The sequence below is a fragment of the Protomyctophum parallelum genome, assembly GCF_964188405.1.
Source record: "Protomyctophum parallelum genome assembly, chromosome: 23".
Lineage (NCBI taxonomy): Eukaryota > Metazoa > Chordata > Actinopteri > Myctophiformes > Myctophidae > Protomyctophum > Protomyctophum parallelum.
In genome coordinates, this window is record NC_139715.1 from 22,923,852 (window position 1) to 22,941,632 (window position 17,781).

A 17,781-nucleotide genomic window follows, 5' to 3' on the forward strand; every position below is an offset into this window, starting at 1 on the left:
GTCTCTACCGAACTTGAGCCACGAGAGACGCCACCGAGTTGCCGTGTCGAGCGCTGCGACTGAGCCCCCTCCGAGTTGTAACCCAATAGCACAGAATCGTAAATAACGTCAAACCCGATCTCAGCCAATCACGGTGAAATAGCACGGATTGGCAATTCCGTACATACTATACGTGTTAAAGCCACGCCTCTGTCACGGTCAAAACGGTAGTAGTATAATGTGTACGGATTTTTGGGTTTCTAGGCGTGTATGTATGGAATTGCCAATCCGTGCTAATTCACCGTGTTTGGGTGAGATTGGGCAAAAAAAAAAGAGTTGAATGTGCAAATAGTTCAAACGTTTGGACCAACAAGTGGCCTTCCTGGGGTGCAGCGGAATTATTTTTATTTTTAAATAAAGTCCCTCCAAGAAATCACAAATATATAGGCTACACTGAATCCCTTTCCTGGGATTGGCTGTACGTGGTGTCCCTCAGTCATCATACTGTCGCAGGCTGTGAACGGTGCCCACCTGGGACGCAGAGCAAATAAAAACGAAACGCAAAGACTTACTATATATTTTCCTAATACTATTTGACCAAACGGTCTGCTCACTGCATCAACCTTTTTCCTCTTGTGGTGTTGTCGTCGACGACGATACAGTGTAACAGTGTCTGACAGTCGTCTCATTTGAGGCGACGTCAGCATTTTGGTCAATGTCGTAGCTATAGAGATGATACAGTACAATATGTGTCTTATAGAGATGGGTGACCCTGTCATGTGTACCTTAGTTTTAGTAAGGGACTCTCTCTCCCTCTCCCTCTCTCTCTCTCTCTCTCTCTCTCTCTCTCTCTCTCGATTCATTTCTATAGTCTAAATCTCAATCTCTCTCTGGCCCTTTCATTTGGGCACTTCTGCTACAGAACAGAACCCTAAGTAATCAGAACCTGTGTATGTAATGTATAGTAAATCAATGTAAATATGCCCCCCCTCCCATGCTTTTTGGCTATCAAGGTCCAATGTAGTCTGTAGCAGATCCCAGATGAATCCTCGCTAGACGGAGAAAAACCTTGTTTGATACAAATTGTATCATTAAACTAACTAAATGGCTGGTGTTATATACAGTACATGGACCTGTTGATTTGTATTTATCAATCACTGTTGATGTATTGTATGCATTGAGGAGAAAACAAGAAAAAACGGTTGTATTCCGATCAAGATATTCTAAACGTTTTACTTTATCTTGCGGAAATGGCTAAAAGACAATAGTTTTTCATCAATTCCTTAAGAGTAAAAAGGAGTCTTATCTACCTACTATGTTTAGGTACTGTAGCTTGTGTTTAAGGGTTGGGGTTTAAGCTTAAACTCATGTGCTCAAAGTAAGTGATGTGTGATAAATGTAGTTTGCTGGTAATATGCTGTACATCAGTGTGTCCGTCGTAGCAGAGCAGTGGTCAACTATAGGTTAGCGGTTCTCAAACTTTTCAGCTCCGTGACCCCCAAAAATAATCATTTTTGAACTGGGGACCCACCTCAAACCCTGATAAGCACTTGGAATTGTAGGAGTTGAGCCATTGCATTTAGTTTGACTCGGTTCCACAGATAAATGGTGTGAAAATAGAAAAGCTTGCAAGCGTTTTGAGCTTGTAGATCAACTATATTCAGAATGTTTACCTCTTTCTTATATTATGTGACATTAGATTAGGTTTACATCTGGTTTAGGGTGCATTCAGGTCCAACAGTAAGGCAGACGGAAATGGAAGTGGATGTGTTGGATGCAGCTCAAAGTGAACTTTACTCAGGTATCTAGTCCGTCGCCGTCTGACCTTTCTAGCCCTTGTTAAATTTGTCGATTGAAAATCTGCGAAAATTGTCATTTTCAAGACGTTTTGGCCATTATCGCTGGAACGGAAGGTCCAATCAGCTCAATTCAATGTTTGTTCGATACATGACTTTGAGGACTTTTCTCTGTGTTGGGGGGGGGGGGGGGGGGTCTACCGAGGCCCTAGAGGGTTGCATAGTTCGCATATATACAGTAGGCCAGCCGTACTGGGTGCATCACATATGAGTTTTGGATGTTCACTGTAGCCTACAGCTTTTTTTTACCACAAAGCCAAGCCAGCGTTGTACAGCACAGCCCTTAGTTTTCCCTCTGAAATCAAATGAACGTGCCAGATTGTACAGGAAATCGTAAAGTCGGAGTGTACAAGAGGTGACGAAAATGCAGGGGTCATCATTATGTCTGTAGGCTAGACATACAAAATGTGTCCGTGGCAAAGACTTGGCCTTGTCCGTGGTAAATTTGAGCTTTTCCTTTTTTATACACGATTATAATTTAGTTTTAGTTTTTGATCATAAGACCCATTCACTGAATTTCAGTCTCCAGGTTTTCTTCAGAATATGTTATTTAAGGACACACTAGGGGCTGTATTTTGCGTGTCTTAAAGGACAACTTTAGTTTTTTTCAACCAAGGTTCATGTTTTAGGTTGTTATTAGAGAAACTAAAAGGTGAGTGTTAAATTTCTTTCATTTGCTGCTTTCTTTCGTTTTAGGGATTTTAGCAGTTTTTGACAGGGGGGCGGGGGCATTCGAGCATGGGGCTAAATATGTATTTTTTAACACAATTGTATGGTGATTAATTTTTTTATGGTTTACTATAGTCCTAATAAACGCCAGGAAAATACATCTGGCCACAGAAGATCACAGGATCTATTGAATGTGACAAACTGACATTGAGCCTATACACTACAGTATAAGCCTTCCCTCAGTAGGCTACCTTCACATTCAGTAGATCCTGTGATCTTCTGTGGCCAGATGTATTTTCCTGGCGTTTATTAGGACTATAGTAAACCATAAAAAAATAAATCACCATAAAATTGTTTTAAAAAATACATATTTAGCCCTATGCTTGAATGCCCCCGCCCCCCTGTCAAAAACAGCTAAAATCCCTAAAACAAAAGAAAGCAGCAAATGAAAAAGAATTAACACTCATCTTTAACTTTCTCTAATAACAACCTAAAACATGAACCTTGGTTGAAAAAAACTAAAGTTGTCCTTTAAGGACCAGGTCTTATTCCCTAACTTGAGTAAACTAAAGACCTGGAAGCGTGATCAATGCTCTTTGGACACTCAGAATAGCCAAATGGCATTGACCACGCCTCCAGGTCTTTAGTTTACTCAAGTTAGGGAATAAGACCTGGTACTTAAGACACGCAAAATACAGCCCTAGGAGTCCAACTAGTACTAATCACTGGTTCTATTTTTCACTGGTTTTATTTGTAAGGACACCCTTAACTCTGAGAGTGTTCAGATGGAACCAAATGGATCCATTTGGTTCCATTTGTACACTCAAGAATTACTGACCCGTTTTGGTCATTCGGTGCTAGCTCTTTGTGTTTCTGATTATATTATTGCCCGCTCATTCTGTGCACACAGTAATGGAACTTTCCACCACAAGTAAGCATGGTGATGGCCCCTACATCATCATTTCTTATTTTCGGTGTGTATTGAAGACGTTCCTTCTCTGTGGCCTGCTGACACTGTGTGTCAGTGTGCGACCACAGCGTGGGCCCCAAGTAATGCCTCTTACATGGCGTTGTGCTTAACGACACATGATCAGTACTCTGAACTATGTTCAGCTACTTGTTACGGTATATTATATAATGTGCATGGTTTGATGTGTGTCGTTTGTGCCTGTTTGTGCTTGATTTTCTTTTTTAAATTGACACAAAGTGTGTGTTTTTCTGTCTCATTGTGTTACTCCTGGCGTTTAAATCGTGGTAGCAGTTGGTTATATATATATATATATATATATATAATATAGTTGGTTATATTATAACATTGTAACAGTTGGTTATTTATATATAATTAGTTGGTTAAATAATATTGTAATAAGTTGGTCATGTGTATTTTCCTTCTAGGCTGAACTTTGTGTCCACAGGATTTGACTCTTTCTCTGTACTTTCTCTGTTTGATTTCACAATGTATCAGTCAGTACGCAAGGGATAACTGTCTCCGCGCCAGTAGCTGTTGAAAGATAACACCCGACAGGGTAATTAAGCACTGAGGCGAAGCCGAAGTGTTTAATCATTCTGTTGGGGGTTATTTTTAAACAACGACCGGCACAACCACAATTATCCTGCTTATTACACGGCTACTTAATAAATACATTGACCCAGAAGTAAGTATTTCCTTGCTTACGGTATTTGTGTTTTAATATTTTTATTGGTATTTTATTTTTTCACATACAGTTACTTACTTTACAAACCTTTACAAAGGACATACTTTGCCATACTGACAGGCAGACAAAACATATAAACAAAAAAACATTAGGACGGAAACACCATACATAGGGAAGCAAAACAAAATAAAAAACGAGCAAAAAGAAAACCAAACCAAGACAGCCACAGTATTGCACATTCACATGTATACATACAGTTTTTTCTTCTTTTCTTTTTCCTATCCTAGATCTGTCCAATTAATGGGGCATTGGGCCTTTAGAAGGATCCGAGAAATTTCAGCAGGAAAATAGTCTTAATAGTGGGGCCCACCACACCACCTGAAAGGAAGCGTCGTTAATAAACTTAGAAAAAGCCTTCTCCAGATCTTTGACATCTGTTTTGGATACCCATAAGGGAAGCATTTGTAAGGGGTATAGAAGGCAGGGTAAAATGTTCATTTTTATTAAACTCGCCCGTTCCATGAACGAAAGTGGGAGGTCATGCCACCGTTCCAGATCTCTCTTTACCGCTGTAGTGACTGGGGCCAGATTCAGACGTGACAGATCTTTTAAGTTGGGAGAGACTTTACGGTATTTAAAGTATTCCATCACTGTCATTATCTAGTACAAGCAGTTTCCTACTTTGCTCAGTCAGTGCAAACAAAGAAAGACCAAACAGGAAAGCTAGCATGGCCAGTAGGCTTTATAGGGGAGGGGCTAATCAGTGACTACTTACTCCTGGGTAATTGGGGGAAAGGTTAAGTGTATGGTTATCAGAGGCATCTTCCATGCCTTTGTGGCATAAGTATAAAAACAAAGGTATATAAACCAAAAGTGATAGGTTCAAAACTCAAACATGACTCAATATTAAAACTAAAAGAAACAATACCATTGAAGATGTCAAACAACTCCAATTTATGAGTAAAATAATTTTCAACAAAAACGTACTGACTCAAAATGTATGTAATGTTCTCAACTGCATTTCTCATGCATATGTGGCTGAAGAGTCAAATCCAGAGTTCATTTCTGCGACAGAACATTTTCACTGTCCATCTAAATTCTAAAAGGTGGGTTAAATATAAGTCCCAGATTGTACCTTACAGCCCAGCGTGGCTCAAAAGATAAATCTGAGGTTTACAACCCAAAGGTTACTGGTTCAATACTCAAACAAAACTAATAATCAACAAAAAACTCAAACTAAACAAAAAGAAACTCAAACAAAACTAATAATCAACAAAAAACTCAAACAAAACAAAAAGAAACTCAAACAAAACTAATAATCAACAAAAAACTCAAACAAAACTAAAATAAACTCAATCAAAACTAATACTCAAACAAAACTAAAAGAAACTCAAACAAAACTAACAATCAACAAAAAACTCAAAAAATATTCAATATAAAAACTGAAACAACAAATCAAACAATTAGAGGTTCAAGCCTCTTGAATAATATTTTCACTGTCCTTCTGAAAGGTGCAGTGTTTGAACCTCCTAAAGTGTGCATTGTTTTTTAACCTCCTAATGGAACTCCTAAAGAACCTCTATATTCTGAAAGGTGGGTTAAGTCAGACATTCTCAACTGCATCACTTATGCCTGTGTGGCTCATGAGTAAAATCCAGTGTTTGTACACCAAAGGTTGCGAGTTCGAACCTGCCACAGGACATTTTCAGTCCATTCTTTATTCTGACAGGCTGGTTAAATATAAGTTCCCGATTGTACCTTACATGCCACTGTGGCGCAGGTGATAAGCCTGGGGTTTATAAACAGAACATTCTGGGTTCAAATCCCCTGAAGAACATTTTCACTGTCCATCTAAATTCTAAAAGGCTGGTTAAATATAAGTTCCCGATTATACCTTACATGCCAGTGTGGCTCAATAGATAAAAACTAGGCTTCATAAACCAAACGTCATAGGTTCAAACCTCAAAGAAAACCAATACTCAACCAAAAGGTCAAACAAAAACAAAAACCAAAAGAAAAAAAAAATCAAACAAAACAGCTGAAATAAAGTGTCATAAAAAAACTCAAATATCTCAATAAAAACTAAAAATAAACTGGTTCAATCAAATTAATGTGAAAAGTACAAAAATCACTTTGCTTAATATGTACATTTCTTAAGCTCCGCCCCCAGGAGGCAGGCTCATAAAGAAAATCCCGCCCCAGAGGCGGGTTCCCAAAAAAGATCCTCCCCCTCCCACCGGAGCCAAAAGAGGGCGTGAGGAGGGAGGCGGCCTGCCTCGGCACTTTGGCCTTAAAAAGCCAGAAAATGAAGGTTTGCTCTGAGCAAGATTCAAACCCACCACCTTCAGCTTGGGAGACCTATGCTTTCCTCTTGCGCCACTAGGCATTTCACACTAATAAGAATTTGGAGGTTGTATTTAAGGTTGAAGGCAGAGGTGACAGGTCAAGGGATGAAAATCCTTTTCAGACACCTCTACCCCTTGCCAGAATTATTGAATCTAAAGGTGATGATCAGGGTTCATGACGACTCAACTGAGATTTAGGTTATTGTTTAAAACCATCTGTGGGAACATTTTTACTCTGTTTCCCACATTTACTCTTTCATTGAGCAAACAAGATGTTTAGTTTGCCATAATGTAATTACATTGCATACCAGTTATTGTCATCTCTTACTCTTAGTCTTAGTTTTAGATGACCAAAACCTTTGCACTTTTAATCAACCAGAAATATAATTGTTTTGTTTAATACATTACTTTTGCTGTTCTCACTCCAGACTTTATTTAAACAATTAAGTTGGATATAAAGTTTTCAACTAGTTTCTCAAACAGTGCTGTGACCACAGCACTTATTTGATAAGCTGAATACAAAAAATAAAATAAACTACTTTAAAGTGAGAACAAATGCACTACAGCCTGTTTATCAAAACCTAAAGTGTTTGTGATTAGTATATATATTTTTTACACTTACACACTTTTGTTAAAGAACATTTGCTGTTCTCACTTTAGACTGTTAAACGTCTTTAAAGTTTTCAACTCAAACAGTGCTGTTATGACCACAGCTCATCTTAGAATAGCTTATTTAATTTAAAAAGAAATACCACTTTATACACTCATGGCATGCAGCATGTCAATCAAATCAATTATAGGCTGAGCTCCATACTTGTGAACTGCATTCTGATTGAGCTAGTGACTCAAGGATACCTTTTTTAAATTGAATCCAACAAATTCCATTTAATGTATTTATTGCAACAAACACCAAACAATTAAATACAAAAACAAACAACAATTTGGGGTAAGAACAGGACTATGGAAATTGTATACATGTGACCATGGCAGAGTAAGAACAGCTCAGTAAATTCAACTTGATGGTATTCCATCTTGGGAATCCATTAAAAGTGCTAAGGTGACCACACTGTTGATGTGTTCCACAATGGCAAGAGTAGACAAGCCTATAAGTAGAACTCTGTTAGAACCACAATGGCGAGAGTAGACAAGTCTATAAGTAGAACTCTGTTAGAACCACAATATGAAGGTACAGATAAGGCAACATCTCTGCACATTTGGTCATCAACACTGATGTGTAGAGAAGGGAGGCCTGCGAAACATACATTAGGACCACCAAGTCCAAAAAGAATCAATGGCCTAAACTCAAAAAGTGCTAAAGCAATTACAAGCAGTTTCCTACTTTGCTCAGTCAGTGCAAACAAAGAAAGACCAAACAGGAAAGCTAGCATGGCCAGTAGGCTTTATAGGGGAGGGGCTAATCAGTGACTACTTACACCTGGGTAATTGGGGGAAAGGTTAAGTGTATGGTTATCAGAGGCATCTTCCATGCCTTTGTGGCATAAGTATAAAAACAAAGGTATATAAACCAAAAGTGATAGGTTCAAAACTCAAACATGACTCAATATTAAAACTAAAAGAAACAATACCATTGAAGATGTCAAACAACTCCAATTTATGAGTAAAATAATTTTCAACAAAAACGTACTGACTCAAAATGTATGTAATGTTCTCAACTGCATTTCTCATGCATATGTGGCTGAAGAGTAAAATCCAGAGTTCATTTCTGCGACAGAACATTTTCACTGTCCATCTAAATTCTAAAAGGTGGGTTAAATATAAGTCCCAGATTGTACCTTACAGCCCAGCGTGGCTCAAAAGATAAGTCTGAGGTTTACAACCCAAAGGTTCCTGGTTCAATACTCAAACAAAACTAATAATCAACAAAAAACTCAAACTAAACTAAAAGAAACTCAAACAAAACTAATAATCAACAAAAAACTCAAACAAAACAAAAAGAAACTCAAACAAAACTAATAATCAACAAAAAACTCAAACAAAACTAAAAGATACTCAAACAAAACTAAAAGAAACTCAAGCAAAACTAACAATCAACAAAAAACTCAAAAAATATTCAATATAAAAACTGAAACAACAAATCAAACAATTAGAGGTTCAAGCCTCTTGAATAATATTTTCACTGTCCTTCTGAAAGGTTCAGTGTTTGAACCTCCTAAAGTGTGCATTGTTTTTTAACCTCCTAATGGAACTCCTAAAGAACCTCTATATTCTGAAAGGTGGGTTAAGTCAGACATTCTCAACTGCATCACTTATGCCTGTGTGGCTCATGAGTAAAATCCAGTGTTTGTACACCAAAGGTTGCGAGTTCGAACCTGCCACAGGACATTTTCACTGTCCATTCTTTATTCTGACAGGCTGGTTAAATATAAGTTCCCGATTGTACCTTACATGCCACTGTGGCGCAGGTGATAAGCCTGGGGTTTATAAACAGAACATTCTGGGTTCAAATCCCCTGAAGAACATTTTCACTGTCCATCTAAATTCTAAAAGGCTGGTTAAATATAAGTTCCCGATTATACCTTACATGCCAGTGTGGCTCAATAGATAAAAACTAGGCTTCATAAACCAAACGTCATAGGTTCAAACCTCAAAGAAAACCAATACTCAACCAAAAGGTCAAACAAAAACAAAAACCAAAAGAAAAAAAAAATCAAACAAAACAGCTGAAATAAAGTGTCATAAAAAAACTCAAATATCTCAATAAAAACTAAAAATAAACTGGTTCAATCAAATTAATGTGAAAAGTACAAAAATCACTTTGCTTAATATGTACATTTCTTAAGCTCCGCCCCCAGGAGGCAGGCTCATAAAGAAAATCCCGCCCCAGAGGCGGGTTCCCAAAAAAGATCCTCCCCCTCCCACCGGAGCCAAAAGAGGGCGTGAGGAGGGAGGCGGCCTGCCTCGGCACTTTGGCCTTAAAAAGCCAGAAAATGAAGGTTTGCTCTGAGCAAGATTCAAACCCACCACCTTCAGCTTGGGAGACCTATGCTTTCCTCTTGCACCACTAGGCATTTCACACTAATAAGAATTTGGAGGTTGTATTTAAGGTTGAAGGCAGAGGTGACAGGTCAAGGGATGAAAATCCTTTTCAGACACCTCTACCCCTTGCCAGAATTATTGAATCTAAAGGTGATGATCAGGGTTCATGACGACTCAACTGAGATTTAGGTTATTGTTTAAAACCATCTGTGGGAACATTTTTACTCTGTTTCCCACATTTACTCTTTCATTGAGCAAACAAGATGTTTAGTTTGCCATAATGTAATTACATTGCATACCAGTTATTGTCATCTCTTACTCTTAGTCTTAGTTTTAGATGACCAAAACTTTTGCACTTTTAATCAACCAGAAATATAATTGTTTTGTTTAATACATTACTTTTGCTGTTCTCACTCCAGACTTTATTTAAACAATTAAGTTGGATATAAAGTTTTCAACTAGTTTCTCAAACAGTGCTGTGACCACAGCACTTATTTGATAAGCTGAATAAAAAAAAAAAAAAAAACTACTTTAAAGTGAGAACAAATGCACTATAGCCTGTTTATCAAAACCTAAAGTGTTTGTGATTAGTATATATATTTTTTACACTTACACACTTTTGTTAAAGAACATTTGCTGTTCTCACTTTAGACTGTTAAACGTCTTTAAAGTTTTCAACTCAAACAGTGCTGTTATGACCACAGCTCATCTTAGAATAGCTTATTTAATTTAAAAAGAAATACCACTTTATACACTCATGGCATGCAGCATGTCAATCAAATCAATTATAGGCTGAGCTCCATACTTGTGAACTGCATTCTGATTGAGCTAGTGACTCAAGGATACCTTTTTTAAATTGAATCCAACAAATTCCATTTAATGTATTTATTGCAACAAACACCAAACAATTAAATACAAAAACAAACAACAATTTGGGGTAAGAACAGGACTATGGAAATTGTATACATGTGACCATGGCAGAGTAAGAACAGCTCAGTAAATTCAACTTGATGGTATTCCATCTTGGGAATCCATTAAAAGTGCTAAGGTGACCACACTGTTGATGTGTTCCACAATGGCAAGAGTAGACAAGCCTATAAGTAGAACTCTGTTAGAACCACAATGGCGAGAGTAGACAAGTCTATAAGTAGAACTCTGTTAGAACCACAATATGAAGGTACAGATAAGGCAACATCTCTGCACATTTGGTCATCAACACTGATGTGTAGAGAAGGGAGGCCTGCGAAACATACATTAGGACCACCAAGTCCAAAAAGAATCAATGGCCTAAACTCAAAAAGTGCTAAAGCAATTACAAGCAGTTTCCTACTTTGCTCAGTCAGTGCAAACAAAGAAAGACCAAACAGGAAAGCTAGCATGGCCAGTAGGCTTTATAGGGGAGGGGCTAATCAGTGACTACTTACACCTGGGTAATTGGGGGAAAGGTTAAGTGTATGGTTATCAGAGGCATCTTCCATGCCTTTGTGGCATAAGTATAAAAACAAAGGTATATAAACCAAAAGTGATAGGTTCAAAACTCAAACATGACTCAATATTAAAACTAAAAGAAACAATACCATTGAAGATGTCAAACAACTCCAATTTATGAGTAAAATAATTTTCAACAAAAACGTACTGACTCAAAATGTATGTAATGTTCTCAACTGCATTTCTCATGCATATGTGGCTGAAGAGTAAAATCCAGAGTTCATTTCTGCGACAGAACATTTTCACTGTCCATCTAAATTCTAAAAGGTGGGTTAAATATAAGTCCCAGATTGTACCTTACAGCCCAGCGTGGCTCAAAAGATAAGTCTGAGGTTTACAACCCAAAGGTTCCTGGTTCAATACTCAAACAAAACTAATAATCAACAAAAAACTCAAACTAAACTAAAAGAAACTCAAACAAAACTAATAATCAACAAAAAACTCAAACAAAACAAAAAGAAACTCAAACAAAATTAATAATCAACAAAAAACTCAAACAAAACTAAAAGATACTCAAACAAAACTAAAAGAAACTCAAACAAAACTAACAATCAACAAAAAACTCAAAAAATATTCAATATAAAAACTGAAACAACAAATCAAACAATTAGAGGTTCAAGCCTCTTGAATAATATTTTCACTGTCCTTCTGAAAGGTGCAGTGTTTGAACCTCCTAAAGTGTGCATTGTTTTTTAACCTCCTAATGGAACTCCTAAAGAACCTCTATATTCTGAAAGGTGGGTTAAGTCAGACATTCTCAACTGCATCACTTATGCCTGTGTGGCTCATGAGTAAAATCCAGTGTTTGTACACCAAAGGTTGCGAGTTCGAACCTGCCACAGGACATTTTCACTGTCCATTCTTTATTCTGACAGGCTGGTTAAATATAAGTTCCCGATTGTACCTTACATGCCACTGTGGCGCAGGTGATAAGCCTGGGGTTTATAAACAGAACATTCTGGGTTCAAATCCCCTGAAGAACATTTTCACTGTCCATCTAAATTCTAAAAGGCTGGTTAAATATAAGTTCCCGATTATACCTTACATGCCAGTGTGGCTCAATAGATAAAAACTAGGCTTCATAAACCAAACGTCATAGGTTCAAACCTCAAAGAAAACCAATACTCAACCAAAAGGTCAAACAAAAACAAAAACCAAAAGAAAAAGAAAATCAAACAAAACAGCTGAAATAAAGTGTCATAAAAAAACTCAAATATCTCAATAAAAACTAAAAATAAACTGGTTCAATCAAATTAATGTGAAAAGTACAAAAATCACTTTGCTTAATATGTACATTTCTTAAGCTCCGCCCCCAGGAGGCAGGCTCATAAAGAAAATCCCGCCCCAGAGGCGGGTTCCCAAAAAAGATCCTCCCCCTCCCACCGGAGCCAAAAGAGGGCGTGAGGAGGGAGGCGGCCTGCCTCGGCACTTTGGCCTTAAAAAGCCAGAAAATGAAGGTTTGCTCTGAGCAAGATTCAAACCCACCACCTTCAGCTTGGGAGACCTATGCTTTCCTCTTGCGCCACTAGGCATTTCACACTAATAAGAATTTGGAGGTTGTATTTAAGGTTGAAGGCAGAGGTGACAGGTCAAGGGATGAAAATCCTTTTCAGACACCTCTACCCCTTGCCAGAATTATTGAATCTAAAGGTGATGATCAGGGTTCATGACGACTCAACTGAGATTTAGGTTATTGTTTAAAACCATCTGTGGGAACATTTTTACTCTGTTTCCCACATTTACTCTTTCATTGAGCAAACAAGATGTTTAGTTTGCCATAATGTAATTACATTGCATACCAGTTATTGTCATCTCTTACTCTTAGTCTTAGTTTTAGATGACCAAAACCTTTGCACTTTTAATCAACCAGAAATATAATTGTTTTGTTTAATACATTACTTTTGCTGTTCTCACTCCAGACTTTATTTAAACAATTAAGTTGGATATAAAGTTTTCAACTAGTTTCTCAAACAGTGCTGTGACCACAGCACTTATTTGATAAGCTGAATACAAAAAATAAAATAAACTACTTTAAAGTGAGAACAAATGCACTACAGCCTGTTTATCAAAACCTAAAGTGTTTGTGATTAGTATATATATTTTTTACACTTACACACTTTTGTTAAAGAACATTTGCTGTTCTCACTTTAGACTGTTAAACGTCTTTAAAGTTTTCAACTCAAACAGTGCTGTTATGACCACAGCTCATCTTAGAATAGCTTATTTAATTTAAAAAGAAATACCACTTTATACACTCATGGCATGCAGCATGTCAATCAAATCAATTATAGGCTGAGCTCCATACTTGTGAACTGCATTCTGATTGAGCTAGTGACTCAAGGATACCTTTTTTAAATTGAATCCAACAAATTCCATTTAATGTATTTATTGCAACAAACACCAAACAATTAAATACAAAAACAAACAACAATTTGGGGTAAGAACAGGACTATGGAAATTGTATACATGTGACCATGGCAGAGTAAGAACAGCTCAGTAAATTCAACTTGATGGTATTCCATCTTGGGAATCCATTAAAAGTGCTAAGGTGACCACACTGTTGATGTGTTCCACAATGGCAAGAGTAGACAAGCCTATAAGTAGAACTCTGTTAGAACCACAATGGCGAGAGTAGACAAGTCTATAAGTAGAACTCTGTTAGAACCACAATATGAAGGTACAGATAAGGCAACATCTCTGCACATTTGGTCATCAACACTGATGTGTAGAGAAGGGAGGCCTGCGAAACATACATTAGGACCACCAAGTCCAAAAAGAATCAATGGCCTAAACTCAAAAAGTGCTAAAGCAATTACAAGCAGTTTCCTACTTTGCTCAGTCAGTGCAAACAAAGAAAGACCAAACAGGAAAGCTAGCATGGCCAGTAGGCTTTATAGGGGAGGGGCTAATCAGTGACTACTTACACCTGGGTAATTGGGGGAAAGGTTAAGTGTATGGTTATCAGAGGCATCTTCCATGCCTTTGTGGCATAAGTATAAAAACAAAGGTATATAAACCAAAAGTGATAGGTTCAAAACTCAAACATGACTCAATATTAAAACTAAAAGAAACAATACCATTGAAGATGTCAAACAACTCCAATTTATGAGTAAAATAATTTTCAACAAAAACGTACTGACTCAAAATGTATGTAATGTTCTCAACTGCATTTCTCATGCATATGTGGCTGAAGAGTAAAATCCAGAGTTCATTTCTGCGACAGAACATTTTCACTGTCCATCTAAATTCTAAAAGGTGGGTTAAATATAAGTCCCAGATTGTACCTTACAGCCCAGCGTGGCTCAAAAGATAAGTCTGAGGTTTACAACCCAAAGGTTCCTGGTTCAATACTCAAACAAAACTAATAATCAACAAAAAACTCAAACTAAACTAAAAGAAACTCAAACAAAACTAATAATCAACAAAAAACTCAAACAAAACAAAAAGAAACTCAAACAAAACTAATAATCAACAAAAAACTCAAACAAAACTAAAAGATACTCAAACAAAACTAAAAGAAACTCAAGCAAAACTAACAATCAACAAAAAACTCAAAAAATATTCAATATAAAAACTGAAACAACAAATCAAACAATTAGAGGTTCAAGCCTCTTGAATAATATTTTCACTGTCCTTCTGAAAGGTTCAGTGTTTGAACCTCCTAAAGTGTGCATTGTTTTTTAACCTCCTAATGGAACTCCTAAAGAACCTCTATATTCTGAAAGGTGGGTTAAGTCAGACATTCTCAACTGCATCACTTATGCCTGTGTGGCTCATGAGTAAAATCCAGTGTTTGTACACCAAAGGTTGCGAGTTCGAACCTGCCACAGGACATTTTCACTGTCCATTCTTTATTCTGACAGGCTGGTTAAATATAAGTTCCCGATTGTACCTTACATGCCACTGTGGCGCAGGTGATAAGCCTGGGGTTTATAAACAGAACATTCTGGGTTCAAATCCCCTGAAGAACATTTTCACTGTCCATCTAAATTCTAAAAGGCTGGTTAAATATAAGTTCCCGATTATACCTTACATGCCAGTGTGGCTCAATAGATAAAAACTAGGCTTCATAAACCAAACGTCATAGGTTCAAACCTCAAAGAAAACCAATACTCAACCAAAAGGTCAAACAAAAACAAAAACCAAAAGAAAAAAAAAATCAAACAAAACAGCTGAAATAAAGTGTCATAAAAAAACTCAAATATCTCAATAAAAACTAAAAATAAACTGGTTCAATCAAATTAATGTGAAAAGTACAAAAATCACTTTGCTTAATATGTACATTTCTTAAGCTCCGCCCCCAGGAGGCAGGCTCATAAAGAAAATCCCGCCCCAGAGGCGGGTTCCCAAAAAAGATCCTCCCCCTCCCACCGGAGCCAAAAGAGGGCGTGAGGAGGGAGGCGGCCTGCCTCGGCACTTTGGCCTTAAAAAGCCAGAAAATGAAGGTTTGCTCTGAGCAAGATTCAAACCCACCACCTTCAGCTTGGGAGACCTATGCTTTCCTCTTGCACCACTAGGCATTTCACACTAATAAGAATTTGGAGGTTGTATTTAAGGTTGAAGGCAGAGGTGACAGGTCAAGGGATGAAAATCCTTTTCAGACACCTCTACCCCTTGCCAGAATTATTGAATCTAAAGGTGATGATCAGGGTTCATGACGACTCAACTGAGATTTAGGTTATTGTTTAAAACCATCTGTGGGAACATTTTTACTCTGTTTCCCACATTTACTCTTTCATTGAGCAAACAAGATGTTTAGTTTGCCATAATGTAATTACATTGCATACCAGTTATTGTCATCTCTTACTCTTAGTCTTAGTTTTAGATGACCAAAACTTTTGCACTTTTAATCAACCAGAAATATAATTGTTTTGTTTAATACATTACTTTTGCTGTTCTCACTCCAGACTTTATTTAAACAATTAAGTTGGATATAAAGTTTTCAACTAGTTTCTCAAACAGTGCTGTGACCACAGCACTTATTTGATAAGCTGAATAAAAAAATAAAAAAAAACTACTTTAAAGTGAGAACAAATGCACTATAGCCTGTTTATCAAAACCTAAAGTGTTTGTGATTAGTATATATATTTTTTACACTTACACACTTTTGTTAAAGAACATTTGCTGTTCTCACTTTAGACTGTTAAACGTCTTTAAAGTTTTCAACTCAAACAGTGCTGTTATGACCACAGCTCATCTTAGAATAGCTTATTTAATTTAAAAAGAAATACCACTTTATACACTCATGGCATGCAGCATGTCAATCAAATCAATTATAGGCTGAGCTCCATACTTGTGAACTGCATTCTGATTGAGCTAGTGACTCAAGGATACCTTTTTTAAATTGAATCCAACAAATTCCATTTAATGTATTTATTGCAACAAACACCAAACAATTAAATACAAAAACAAACAACAATTTGGGGTAAGAACAGGACTATGGAAATTGTATACATGTGACCATGGCAGAGTAAGAACAGCTCAGTAAATTCAACTTGATGGTATTCCATCTTGGGAATCCATTAAAAGTGCTAAGGTGACCACACTGTTGATGTGTTCCACAATGGCAAGAGTAGACAAGCCTATAAGTAGAACTCTGTTAGAACCACAATGGCGAGAGTAGACAAGTCTATAAGTAGAACTCTGTTAGAACCACAATATGAAGGTACAGATAAGGCAACATCTCTGCACATTTGGTCATCAACACTGATGTGTAGAGAAGGGAGGCCTGCGAAACATACATTAGGACCACCAAGTCCAAAAAGAATCAATGGCCTAAACTCAAAAAGTGCTAAAGCAATTACAAGCAGTTTCCTACTTTGCTCAGTCAGTGCAAACAAAGAAAGACCAAACAGGAAAGCTAGCATGGCCAGTAGGCTTTATAGGGGAGGGGCTAATCAGTGACTACTTACACCTGGGTAATTGGGGGAAAGGTTAAGTGTATGGTTATCAGAGGCATCTTCCATGCCTTTGTGGCATAAGTATAAAAACAAAGGTATATAAACCAAAAGTGATAGGTTCAAAACTCAAACATGACTCAATATTAAAACTAAAAGAAACAATACCATTGAAGATGTCAAACAACTCCAATTTATGAGTAAAATAATTTTCAACAAAAACGTACTGACTCAAAATGTATGTAATGTTCTCAACTGCATTTCTCATGCATATGTGGCTGAAGAGTAAAATCCAGAGTTCATTTCTGCGACAGAACATTTTCACTGTCCATCTAAATTCTAAAAGGTGGGTTAAATATAAGTCCCAGATTGTACCTTACAGCCCAGCGTGGCTCAAAAGATAAGTCTGAGGTTTACAACCCAAAGGTTCCTGGTTCAATACTCAAACAAAACTAATAATCAACAAAAAACTCAAACTAAACTAAAAGAAACTCAAACAAAACTAATAATCAACAAAAAACTCAAACAAAACAAAAAGAAACTCAAACAAAACTAATAATCAACAAAAAACTCAAACAAAACTAAAAGATACTCAAACAAAACTAAAAGAAACTCAAGCAAAACTAACAATCAACAAAAAACTCAAAAAATATTCAATATAAAAACTGAAACAACAAATCAAACAATTAGAGGTTCAAGCCTCTTGAATAATATTTTCACTGTCCTTCTGAAAGGTTCAGTGTTTGAACCTCCTAAAGTGTGCATTGTTTTTTAACCTCCTAATGGAACTCCTAAAGAACCTCTATATTCTGAAAGGTGGGTTAAGTCAGACATTCTCAACTGCATCACTTATGCCTGTGTGGCTCATGAGTAAAATCCAGTGTTTGTACACCAA